This window comes from Macrotis lagotis, chromosome 8 (assembly GCF_037893015.1).
Source record: "Macrotis lagotis isolate mMagLag1 chromosome 8, bilby.v1.9.chrom.fasta, whole genome shotgun sequence".
Classification (NCBI taxonomy): domain Eukaryota; kingdom Metazoa; phylum Chordata; class Mammalia; order Peramelemorphia; family Peramelidae; genus Macrotis; species Macrotis lagotis.
The window spans coordinates 45,959,729-45,972,861 of NC_133665.1; the positions used below are offsets into that span (position 1 = coordinate 45,959,729).

The 13,133-nt window shown below is 37.2% G+C and overlaps 1 protein-coding gene and 1 long non-coding RNA gene across 3 annotated transcripts in view; one reads left to right on the top strand and one right to left on the bottom strand.

Annotated features, from left to right (window-relative positions):
• SLC5A11 (solute carrier family 5 member 11) overlaps positions 1 to 13,133 on the top strand; it is a 73,954-nt gene that overhangs the window by 12,447 nt on the left and 48,374 nt on the right. For both annotated transcript variants that reach the window (XM_074196807.1, XM_074196808.1), the window contains exon 2: positions 8,552 to 8,756. The gene's annotated coding sequence lies outside the window, so the exon portion shown is untranslated. The remainder of the gene's footprint in view (positions 1 to 8,551; positions 8,757 to 13,133) is intronic.
• LOC141495466 (uncharacterized) lies at positions 2,056 to 8,491 on the bottom strand. The gene is made up of 3 exons (XR_012470791.1): positions 8,306 to 8,491; positions 3,802 to 3,916; positions 2,056 to 2,940 (listed from the first exon to the last, which is right to left on the bottom strand). It is a non-coding gene; the product is annotated as an uncharacterized LOC141495466 (long non-coding RNA).

A 13,133-nucleotide genomic window follows, 5' to 3' on the forward strand; every position in this document is an offset into this window, starting at 1 on the left:
ATCCTTGCTAATATTGCTTGGGTACTGGCTTTGAGCACCTAGAAAAAAGGGATAAAAGGTAAAGTAAGTACCAATATAGGAGACAGATAAAGATAGAGCCACCTGATCAATTAGAATAGGGTATAAATGAAGACTGGACAAAGACAAATTTAGTCTTTTAATTGGAAGATACAATATTGTGCAAATGATGCCAAGATGACTAAGGTGGAGGAGCAGTAGGTAGAGTACCCAATTGGAGTTAGGAAGACCTGAATTCAAATGTGTCCTCGGGCACTTATCTCTAGGTAAGTCACTTAACCCTCTTTGTCTCAGTTTACTCATCTGTAAACTGAACTAGAGAAGAGAATGACAAACCACTCTAGTATCTGCCAAGAAATCCTCAAATGGGGCCACGAAGAGTCAAACACAATTAAACAACAAAGCCAAGACTCAGATTTGAAACTGAAAGACAGTGGTGAGATGCTACTGGGCACCCCAGGGCTTTTCCAGTTGTCCTAATTTTAAAACCAGTTAAAAAAACTAAAGCTTTTCATAGAGTATAGATTATCAAATTCTATAATTAAAATGGGCAATCAATGCAGTTGTACTTTGCAGTTACTGGTAACTGCCAAAGGAAAAATTCTTACTTGTAGATTCTTTCTTTCCTTAATGAGTTCAGTGCCTAACCCACTGTCTTTTTAATATTTTATCCTTGAACTTCCCCTCACTACCTGGGCCTTTCTCATCCTCAAACAGCCTGTGACTCTCTTCTCCCATTGGTAGTTCCTCCCAAGGTACCATTTTGGGTGGATCCAGGCCAGTCATGCTTCACTGGTCTCCCAGCTCTGCTTACAGATTTCTCCACACCTCACTAGATCCTGTATATTCAACCACTCTCTCTCAGCCTTGTCAACTAATTTTAATGTTATCCCCTTCCCCCATTAGATTATAAGCAGCTTGAAGTCAGGAATTGTCATTCTTTTTAGTTGTATTTATATTTAATTAAACAAGTGCTTAATAAAATATGGCCCATCTCTTCCTGCCTTGGTGTAACTTCCTCCATTATAACTCAACCTTACAGAGATGTGGTAATAATCTTGATCTTGCTATTATTCAGAACTATATTCTACTTTTATGTTTATGAACTCTGATATTTCTTTATCTGATCATAATCTTTGAATTTCTTTTTTCTCTATGCTTTATGACCTCTAACCTTGGTGTCCTTCATCTTTATGTGTTTTTTTGGATCCACTACAAATTTGTTATCTTTTCCCTTTTGGGGTCTCACTACAGCAAGCTAATCTTTCTTTTCCTCTCTAATCAGTTGGCCTCTCATTCTCCACAGTGATTGTCCCAACTATTTTTTTGGTGACTTGCCAATGAGATGGTTACTAAATGGTAGAATCTGAACCCTACCCAGGTCTTCTCACTCTAAATCCAATTCACTTTCCATTACATCATCTTGTAAATCTAATTACTGTGGGGTTTTTTTAATGGAACATTATTCTGGGAAAAAAAATCAAAGAAATAAGCATATGATACATTTGTTACCTTTCTCATTGATCCTTATTTCTAATCACTAATCATTGCATAGTCTAACTTTGTCTTTCTCTATAGCCTAAATAGAACACTTCAATTTGCTTATCACATTTTTCTAAATCAAATAGTTTCCCAAAATCTGCCCAAGATTCCAGTGCTATAACATATAATGAGTCTTTATTCCAATATCTGAGATCAATGGGCTTATCAAACACTGGACTACTGGTTTTATTTATTTCAGGATGTTGTGTACAAAATCTGTTCCACTGATCAAACTTTCTATTTTTTAAACAGAACTCAATCATTTTGATAATCACAGCTTTTCAATATATTTGATATCTGGTATTGCTAGGCCTCCCTCCCTACTTTTTTTTTTATTTTTGCAGGGCAATGGGGTTAAGTGGCTTGCCCAAGGCCACACAGCTAGGTAATTATTAAGTGTCTGATTTGAACTCAAGCACTCCTGACTCTAGGGCCTGGCACTCTATCCATTACGCCACCTAGCCGCCCCATTCCCTCCCTAATTTTAAAAAAATATTTCTCTTGTAATTCTTGATCTTTTGCTCTTCAGGTAAATTTTATAATTTTTTTCCTAGTTCTACAAAAGTAATTTTTGGTAGTTTGACTGGTATGACAGTAACTAAACAAATCAATTTAGGTAGTATAGTTATTAGATTGGTTTGCCCTTCCCAGGAATAATTAATATTTCTCCAATTATTTAATTCTGTCTTTGCCCCCATAAAGTATTTTATAATTGCATTCATAAAGTTCACATGCAAATTTGGTAGGTAAATAGTTTTTAAATCTGTAGCTATTTTAAGTAGAATTTCTCTATCTCTGTGCTGGGCAATAACATCTGTTTTCACAGTTGCTAGGCTTGGAGTTAAAATGATCAGAGTTCAGATCCAGTCTAAACAAGTTCTTTCATCTCTGCCTTAGTTGTCTTATCTATAAAATGGGATATAATAGAAATACTTCCTAAGGTTATTGTGAGGATAAATGTAAATGCTGTAATTATTATTACTAAAATGTAGGTGGGCTTTATTTGCTGGTTATTGTTTTTAGAATAATTTAAATGCACTGATCATGTTTTTTAATTAACCATTTCTTCAGAAGTTCAAATATGTAAATAGGGCTCAGTAAAAGTCAAGATTCGCTTTCTTTTAAAGGGACCTTTCCTACTATAGATTCATGTTTACTAACTTTAAAATGTATCAACATATTTTTAAATAGAAATATAAAGGCGTTTCACCACAATTAGAGATTGCATTCAACCAGGCAGAGGAAGAGGAAGTTTCCCCCAAGAAAAATTCTCACACAGAGAGTCAAATGAAGGTGATCTGGTAGAAAAAAACTTTTGTTGGTTGTTGAGGGTTTTTACGATCCTTACTGCCATCTTTCTTTCTTCTGTAGCAAACAGATCTAAGAGAAACCACAGAGAAACCAATGCTATTCTTAAGTCACAGTAGTCACTAAGAAAGCTAGCCAAATACAGAACTTGAATTTCAGTACCATTTGATCATTGTCAAAATACTTTCCCATTTGCTATTTCCATTTATAGTGTAATATGGCGTTTACATAGTTGTTTCCTCCCTTATTTAAATGCAGAGTCCTTGAGGGCAGAGACTTGGTTTATCTTTCTTTGTTTTCTCCATGCTTAACACACAGTCTGTCAAATAGGTGCTTCATAAAATCTTGGTAAACAACAGACCCTCTTTCTTGTGGGATTATCCTCGTTTCTTTAAGCACAAAAGTGCTTCTCCCACAACAGCCTTATGAAATAGGTATTACAAATTCTATTCATTCCATTTAACTTATGATGACAAGGATCAGAGAAATGAAGAAACTTTCTCTATGTTTTGCAGTAAGTATAGATTTGAGGCTCCACCCTCTGACAAGTTTCATAATTTTTCAGGTGTTTGTTTTTTTATTTTTAGTTATTATTACTCAAGCCTCCACTAAAGTTCTATTCCATGGGAATAGAGGAAAATGGGAATGGAGGCAAATCAGGTTCTTGAAGGCTATGGCAGCAGAGCACAACTTGACCAATTTCTACTAAGTTGAAAGGTCTTTCAATTCAGTACTGGTTACATCTGTCTATTGATGAGCAGCCTAGCTAAGCTTAGAGACTCCTCTCTTCAAAAGGTGGGCTATCTGCTGATAAATTGTGGAGTCATTATTGTTGTTTGTCCTTGATTCTAGAAGAGATGATATCAGGAAGAATGCTATGACAAGTAAATGAATTAGATTTGAGTGAGAGGGGTGCTGTGCAAAGTCACTAACCTCACTCCAGAGCCATCAAGGTCCAGTGGCCAGATAGGGATGAGGACAACTGGAGATGGTCCCCAAAGTGAGGCTATCAGGATTAAGTGACTTGTCCAAGGACACACCAATAATCCTAAAAAGTTAAAGACTGATTTAAAAAATATAAAATATCCGTATATAAATTTTTTAAAGTTTGTTCTATATTAATAATTCATATTTATGATACTTTACAATATAATAAGATCTAATATATATATGTCTTTAAAGTTTTCAAAACACTTTACATATGTTAACTCATTTGATCCTCATAGTCCTGTGAGATAGATACAATTGTTATCACCATTTTATAGATGAGAAAAACAAGGCTTAGTGACATCCTTAGAGTCACAGAGCTAGTATCTAAAGTGGGATTAAACCCAGGTCTTCCTGACCCCAAGTCCAGCAAAATTTGCTGTGCCACCTAACTGACTTGACCTTCAGCATATTTCTTTACTGTATGGAATATCATATAAATACTATTATCTTCATTTTTTAACATAAGGCAACAAAGGTACAAATGTGCCCAAGGCCACATATTAAATGAATGGAGGACCCAGAAGTTGAACCCAAATCTAAGAGTGTAAAGTATTAGAATCCCAGCATCTCCGAGTGGGAAGAGACCATAGAAGTCATTTAATTCAATTCAGATTTGAATAATAATTTCCTCTAATACAGGATAAGAGATTGTACTATGCTTGGTTCAGTAAAACATACTTTAAATAGGAAGAAGATTTGGAATAGGGGTTAAGATAGGAAATTGGGGGAGAAGTTATAAGAAAGGTATCTTGGGAAGAAAGAGCCTTTGTAAAAAGAGATGGGACAGAGCCCTTTAAAAGGGAATAGTGAAAATTCAGGAGAATTAGATTTGAATACAGCTTCAGATGATCAACAAGGCATAACTTCTCAGAGCCTTAGTTTCCCTATTAGAATACTAGGGATAATAATATATTTATGACTTAACTTGCAAAGTTGTTGGGAGGAAAGTATTTTTTTCAAATATTTTGTAAATATGAACAATTAAGATTATTTCCCCACTATACCACATAGCCTCCCAGAGCAGATCCTGCCCAGGAAAGCAGTTCAGGGATGTCTCCCAGAAGGATCAGGATCATGGACTCATCCCCTAAAAAGCCCCCAGATAGGTAAACAATTCCAGAGCAGATCTCTGGAACAGTAAGTAAACAAAAAGATAAAAGGACTATTTTGAGGTCAGGTTTTCCTAAGATATAAACCTGGAACTAGGACATAATTCCAAGATACCTACAAGCAAAACCTCAAAATAAAACAGAGCTTGTACCAAAAATCAATGAGAATTTCTCAGAGAAATAATGCACTTTTTTTAAAGATGTTTAAAATGGTATGATAAATGAAATGAAAGTGATGAAGAAAAAAATTAGAAAAGAAATGAGTGTTAGGAACTTGAAAAGCAACTTTACACAAGAGGTACAAATCCTTACCCAAGATTCCCTGAAAATTAGAATGGACAAAACCAAAGTGAACAACTCCATGAAACAACAAAAAACAGTGAAATAAAGTCAAAAGACTAAAAGAAGGGGAAAAAAAAAAAAATATATATATATAATATATACATACATATTATATATATATATATATATATATATATATATATATATATATCCCTAAAAAACACAATTGATCTGGAAGTTATTACCCAAAAAATAAGTCTAGATATCATATTTCAAGGAAACCATGAAAGAGCTGCCTAGATCTCTTAGAATGAGAGAATAAAGTGAATATGGTAGGCATACACGGGTCATTTCCTTAAAGAAATCTATCCAGAAGAGCAATTTGGAATTATACCCAAATGGCAATAAAAATGTGCATACCATTTGATCCAGCAATACCACTACGGGGGGGGGGGGGTCTGTATCCTGAAGAAATCATGAAAAAAGGTAAAAATCCCACATGAACAAAAATATTCATAGCAATTCTTTTTGTAGTAGCAAAGAATTGGAAATTAAAGGGATGCCCATCATTTGGGGGATGGTTGAACAAATTGTAGTGTCTATATGTATGTGATGGAGCCTAATTGTTCTATATGAAATCATGAAGGAAGGGATTTCAAAAAACCTGGAAAGAATTGCATGTATTAATGCCGAGTGAGATGAGCAGAACCAGAAGAACAGTATACATGCTACCAACAACATGGTGATGATCAACTATGATGGACTTGATCATTTCATCAGTGCAATAATCAGGGAAAATTTTAGGGGATTTATATTGGAGAAGACCATCTATTTCTAGAGAAGGAACTGTAGAGTTTAAATGAAGACCAAAGCTTATTTTTCTTCAATTTTTTAAAGTTGTCTTATGTATTATATCATTTTGTTATCTCTAATGTTTTCTTTTTTCCTTATACATCTGATTCTTCTCTTATAACACATCCAGTTTTGATCAATGTTTATCATGGATGTAAATGTAAAGCCTATATCAGAGTACCTTCTGTTGGGGGTACAGAGGGGAGGGATGGGAGGGAGGGAGAAAAATTATAAAACTCAAAACCTTGCAAAAAGCTATTGGTTCAATCTTCAAAATATGAAGTAAATTTTTTTTTAAAAATCTCCCCAGAGGAAAACTAGAAATATCACAATTAGTCAGAATCCAAAGCTTCTAGGTCAAAGGAAAAAAAATAGATTGCAAAGAAAGAGTTTAAGAACTCAAGAACCACTTTCAGGATCCCACAAGATTTAGCAGCTACTACATTGTAGGAATAGAGAGCATGGAATATGATATTCCAAAAAGCAAAGAATAATGATAATAGTAATTATAATAAGAACTAACACAAATAAAAATTTAAAGTTTACAAAGTGCTTTATAAATATTAACTCATTTTTATCCTCATTATAACTTTGGGACATAGGTACTATTACTATCTCCATTTTATATATATAGGGGAAAAGGGGCAGATTAAATGCCTTGCCAGGCTAACATAGATAATAAATATCCAAAACTGAAATTGAATTTGCTTCTTCGTGAATTCAGGTCCAGTTTACAATTAAAAAAGTAACTTATCCAGAAAAAAAACCAGTATAGCCTAGAGTGGATAAAAATAGATCTTTAACAAAATAGAGAATTTCCAATTTCTGTTGACAAAAGAGTTAGTTAATAGGAATTTTTGAAATACAAACATGGAGTAGAGAGCAACATATAGAAGTAAATACAAGAGAGCAATCAGAAAAGACTTTATAAAGATGAAATATATACATTTTATTTATTTATTTATTCATTTTAGGGTGTTTTTTTTTTTTGCAAGGCAAAATTATTAAGTGTCTGAGGTTGAATTTGAATTCAGGTACTCCTGACTCCAGGGCTGGTGCTTTATCCACTGCACCACCTAGCCACCCCAAGTATACACATTTTAATGGCAGAAGAGGAATGATATGAGCTTCCCCTAAGAATTGGGTTATTATCAGCAGGATTTATATGAAGGACCTAGGAATGGTTTTATGTTTTGATTGTCTTAAAAGGAAAATTGTGTGTCTGTGTGCGTGCGTGTGTGTATGAAATTTTATGAATGAAGAAAATGCCAGGGAAGCAGATATCACTTGAACATGATTTTGAAATGATGCTGAGTGAAGTAAGTAGAAGTGGGACAATTTATACTTTTAACAAAAATATCCTGAAAAAAGAAACAATTTTGAAGGATTTAAGATTTCTGATCAACTCGATTAATCACAGTTTCATAGTATTGATGCATTGGAATGCCACTGTCCTCACAGAGAGGAGATATGCAAAGTGAAATACAGTTTTAGATACAGCCAATGAGAATATTTTTACTTGTGAGAATGTTTTACTTGACTATGTATTTGTTAGAAGGATTTATTTTTCTTTGTTTTTCTTTTCCAATGGAAAAGAGGGGAGAGTAGAAAAGAGAGAGCAGATGCTTGTTAATAAATTTTTTAATTAAAAAAACAACATATAGGGGAATAGTGAGAGATAAAATCGGATAGATGAAAGAAGATCTGATTATGCAAAACCTTAGGATACCAGAATAAGTTTGGACTCATTGTGTAGGAAAGAAATTGTGATCCTGTCACTGGAATAAATGGAATTTGGAAGTTCTTCTGCATGGAAGGAAGCTTGGAGCTTTATCTTGAAGATGAAGAAACCGAGACCCAGAGAGGTTAAATGATGGACTCAAAGTCACACAGCTAGTTAATGGTGATCTGGGACTCAGAGCCAAGACCATCTCTCTTTCTACTAAGCCACACCTGCCCCTCCAGGTGCCATAGAGCTTTTCCCCTTAAAGGCATGTCTAGCTTCATTCAAAGGCAGGCATCTCTTCCTCCCTCACATCTGTTGCTCTCTGCCCTCCCCCACACCCCTGGTCCTATCCCTGACTGTCCCCAGCACTAGGAGGATGCGAGGGGAAGAGAATAGAGATGAGTAAACAGAAGCCATGTGCATTTAGTTCAGCCAGTTTCTCCTGTCATAGCCTTGTAGGAAGAGAAAAGGATCTTACCTCTAGGAGTCAGAGTCCCCGAAGCTCTCTGAAAGAATGGGCTTATGGGAACTAGAAGGGGCAATACTCCCTCCCTTCTCAAAGTCTTGAGTAAACCACAGGAATGGAGGGAATGAAGTGGAAACCTCTTGAATGGATTTATGGCTTCAGGGATCAAGGTTCTTGCTATTCCCCCTGGGACTCCCAGTTGACTCCTGCCCCTTTGGGACTGTAGGATGGTATTATGCCTTTTCTCATCCCCCACAGAGAGCTGAGTAGAGGCTGGAGTTTGGAGTTTGACCTGCAACATCTCAGCGTCCAGAGCTACCTGCTTCCTCAGTCTCTCAGGGCTGGAAGGAGAGGAAAGCCTGCTTCTAGATCTCATTTTTCCTTGCCCATCTCCTTTTTCTCCTCAGCCTTTCTGGGGAACTGTTGATTTACCTGGCAGATCAGCTCACAGGTCCTCTAAAAGGTAAGCAACTCTCTTTTTGCCTCACTCTTTGGGGCTGTCCCAGATTGGGCTCTGAAAGGTATCAATAGAATGAGAGACTAAGGTTAGATTGATTCCAAGGATAAAATATTCCATTCTATTTTGAGATTCTTCCAGAATTCCATTAGCATTGAAAGTGGAATTACTACAGTGTTACCTGAAATAGGAATTACTATAGTATTCTTTCTCCTCTCTTTTTCCAAATTGGAAATCTATCAAATACATCCAAAGAATAAGTTCTCTCTCCAGAGGTTGGTCTTTGCCCAGCTAGAAGGGTGTGTGGTGTACTGCAAAGACTTCCTGAAAATCCACCATTGGAAATCCATTTCTTTAAGGCATAAGGACACCGGACTAAAACTTAGAAGATCAAGGTTTAAATGATTGTCTCTAAATAGTTGAATCATCTTGGACATGCCATTTTCCATCTCTGGGTCTCAGTTTCTTTATTGGAACAATGAAAGTTTGGACTTGATTGTATATATTCTAGATATGGCATCCTAAGGTCTAAGTATTAACCAATTCGTTTAAGTATTATCCAGTTCTTATTCCATAATTCTATTCAGTAGTGTGCTGGTAAATGTTTAACAATGGACTCTTCTAAATGCTGTTTAGTTTGGACTACCTGATTAACATTTTCTCCATCACTTTAAGACCTAGACAACCAACAAAATAATAAATAATTTGTTGATCTCTGATGTATAAATGTTCATACTGAAAATATAACAATCAGCCACTTTGAGCTGGCACCTCTCATTCTATTCCTAAGGAGCAGGTCAGATTCTAGCCCTAGCTCACGGTACTAATAGGGGTTTGGCTGGACCATTGCGGCAATCAGTTTACTCTTCCCAGAAGTTTTAACAACACCTATGTGTAAAGCAGCTTTCCCATTTATTATTCTTGAAGTTCTAGGAACTTAGATGATCATTGGTCCCCTACTTTTTTGACCCTTCTCCCACCATGAACTTCAGATGAATGTTGAATTCAACCTTGGTATGTTTGGTTAACCTTAGTAGGTTAGGTTGGGCCCCAAGGTTAGGTTGGGAGATAACTCCCAAGCTGGAATGTTTGAAGATTATATATGCCAGGTCCCAATCTGTGAAGAAATATTGGGAGAAAATAGTCTCTGAGGTCTCTTTCTGGTCTAAGATTCCATTATCTTAATGGTCACCAGTGGTCTCATTCCAGCAAGTTGATCTTATGACCTTACTGTGTAATCAAGGCATATTATTCTCTGTCTGCAGTACTCATTTTTATTTTCATCCATAAAATGAGGTTTTTGAATTAGATTAAAAGATCTATTTTAGCTCTGTTCTCTCTGATTCTGTCCAGATCCCTGAAATTTCACTACTAGAAATGCATGGGGTTTCTGTGTGTGTGTGTGTGTGTGTGTGTGTGTGTGTGTGTGTGTGCACTTTAAAACTTTCTCAATTTCCAAGAATTTTCTTTTAAAATGCATATGCTTAAAGAAAGGGAACTCTGGAGCCTTATCAGCTAGTGAATTGCAGGTTGCCAGTAAAGCCTTTGAAATGGAGGGCAAGATGCTGGAGGAAGTGAGACAGGGAGAGAGAAACTGAGAAAGGGAGCATACATTGACCTTCTTCTCTGGGGAACAAGATCTCTTTCTTCACCCCACCTACAGTTCCCTTTCTACATCTACCCCATCCCCATCTTCATCCCCTAACAGACACAGCTATAATGTCCTGGGCTAGGACTCCCAAGTCATGCTCAGTATAGGATCCCATGTCTAATTATAAAATAGTTGATGGACTATGGCTTCCCTTTCCTTTCCATATCCCAGCAAGGTAAATCTTCAGCGTCTGGATCCAAGCATGTCTTTCCCCAGATATTTCCCTGTGTCTTTCCTCTGCATGTTGCCAGGGATCACTTACTCCTCTCCTAACTAGCAAGTGGTTAGATTCTGAATGCTAAACCAAATAAGACATGCTTGGGGTTCCAACTCCGCAATAAACCTCTAAGTTACTTTAAGCTCAAGACCCCAAAGTTAACATGTAATAACCAATAAGGTAGTACCCTGGTATCCTGCCTACTCTAGGAGTTGGTTGCCCCTTCAAGAGTATCTGCTCAATTTCTCCTTATGCATAGAAAGGTCAAATCCTGACCACAAAGCACTATTCTGTTGACCTGAAGCAAATTGCTTAATCTTCTTGACCCTCAGTTTCCCCATTTGCAGGGCCCTATCATACACCTAAAGCACAAAGTTATGCCCTGAAGTCAACTTCTTAATTCTTCAGTCAATCATTTTGACACATACTTATTAAGTACCAATTATACCAGGTTAAGTAACAAAAGAGTAAAATCTTAACTTTCCTTAAGAAAGTTTAGCTAAAGAATATAATTTGGGTGGCAAGGAAAGTCCGGGTTGGAAGGAGCTCACTTGGTTTAATTACAGTACTCTCCATCACTAGGTTGTTAAATTCAGTTGTTTTGACATAGCTGAAGTCCTGCCCTGGAAGTATTATCAACACCCTCTAAATTTGGGTGCTCAGGAACAAGTTCCAGTTGTTCTGGTCTAGTTACACTTCTCGTTTTGTAGTTTGGGGTTTGTTTTGTTTAGTTCTGCTCGTTTACAAAATGACAGTTAGATTAGATGTATCTAAGGTCCCTTCTAACTTTGACTCCGCATCTGTAATACAGAAGTGCATGAACTGGAGAGCCATATCTAATAGTAGCAAGACTGTAAATAAAATTGTGACTCTCCAAAGCAATCCGTCGATCAAAAAGCATTTATTGCATACTTACTGTATGCAAACACTGTGCTAAAATGCTGGGGATCAGGGTTCAAAGACAAAAATGAAAGAATGCTTGCCTTCAGTGAACTTTCATTCTTGCTGTTGTTAAATCACTTTCTGACCCCATTTGGAATTTTCTTGGCAAATACACTGAAGTGGTTTGCCATGTCTTTATTAATTTTACAGATGAAGAAAGTGAGACAAATAAGGGTAACTTGCACAGGGTCACACAGTTAGGAAGTGTCTGAGGCTGGATTGAACTCAGAAAGATGATTCTGATTCCAACTCCAGGCTTCATCCATCATCCCACTAGCTGCCTATTTTTCATGTAGAAGACATAGACAATCAAACACTTGCCATGCCCTTGGACCATCCTTCACTGTGTGTGCCTCTCCTCATCATATTGAATTTCTACTCCCACTATCTTCTCTCATAAGAGACTCCCACAAAGCAGTCCTTCCTACCCTTTATGTTAGGCTTCGAGGAAAGCAAAGAGAGACAAATTAGACTATATCTTCCAAAGTCTCATTCCTATGGCAATGGATTCACTTCCCTGTGCCCCCCTCCCCTTATTCCCCAAGGAATTAAGGATCTGTAGAGATAAAATTCCATCCTCAAGGTTGTCAGGGCTTTGTGGGCAGGATTGAATCATAGAACATAGAGTCTTAGCTCTAGAAGGGATCTATGAACTCCTCTAATCCAATCTCCTCCTTTTACCTATGAGAAAACTGAGTTCCCAGTTGCAATGAGATAGTAACAGAGGCATGACTAGACTCTAGACATACTATCCACTAGTCCAGGACTTTTCCATTACATAATTAGGATCAGGTCCCAGAGGGGCATCCTGGAGATTTAGGAACTGTGCCAGATTTTCTGGTCCCACTTCAATGCTCAGAAAGAAGAGATGAATAACTAATTTGTTTATCTTTTCTAAGCTTATTCTCCTACAGTGCCAGGAGATGAGAGGATATAGGGAGAAAAAGTGGGGGGGGATATCCTCCCCTTCTCCTTCTACTTTTTTCTTCTTCTGGCAACCCTTCTTCTCCTCCCCTTTCCTATGTCTTTCTCCCTTCTTACGACCCTTCTCTTTTTCCTCTCCCTCTCTTTCTGCCCCCATCTTCTTTCTTCCCTCATTATGCTATTGAGGAAATAAAGTCTCATCTGGACCATGCCTAGGACCAAAGGAAGATCTGAACCTCAGTCCAACCCCTGTAGTACATTCTCCTTCTCATTGTTCCATTTGTTGTCTTTTTCTAGTAATGGTCAGACTTTTACTTAATAAAATGGATGGATAGGCACACTAGATGTGGGTCTGAGGCAAAGAAGTACAATGTAGGAGACCTGGCTGAGTTCTGAGGAGATAGCAGGACTTCTCTGTTTCATCAGTTGACAACTCATTAAATAGTGAAGAAAATTCTAGGATTCTAGACAATTCCAGCTCTAAGGGAGATGACTGTTCCAGCCTTGTGGGATCAGGTCTAGGGTCCCTGAAGAGGGCCCCACCTAACCTAAAGAAGCTTTTCTCTGTCTTTCATGATTTACCCCCGCCCCCCCCTTTCTGGCTCCACATCTGGGATTCATGACCTGATTCCGAACTGGGATGCTCCTA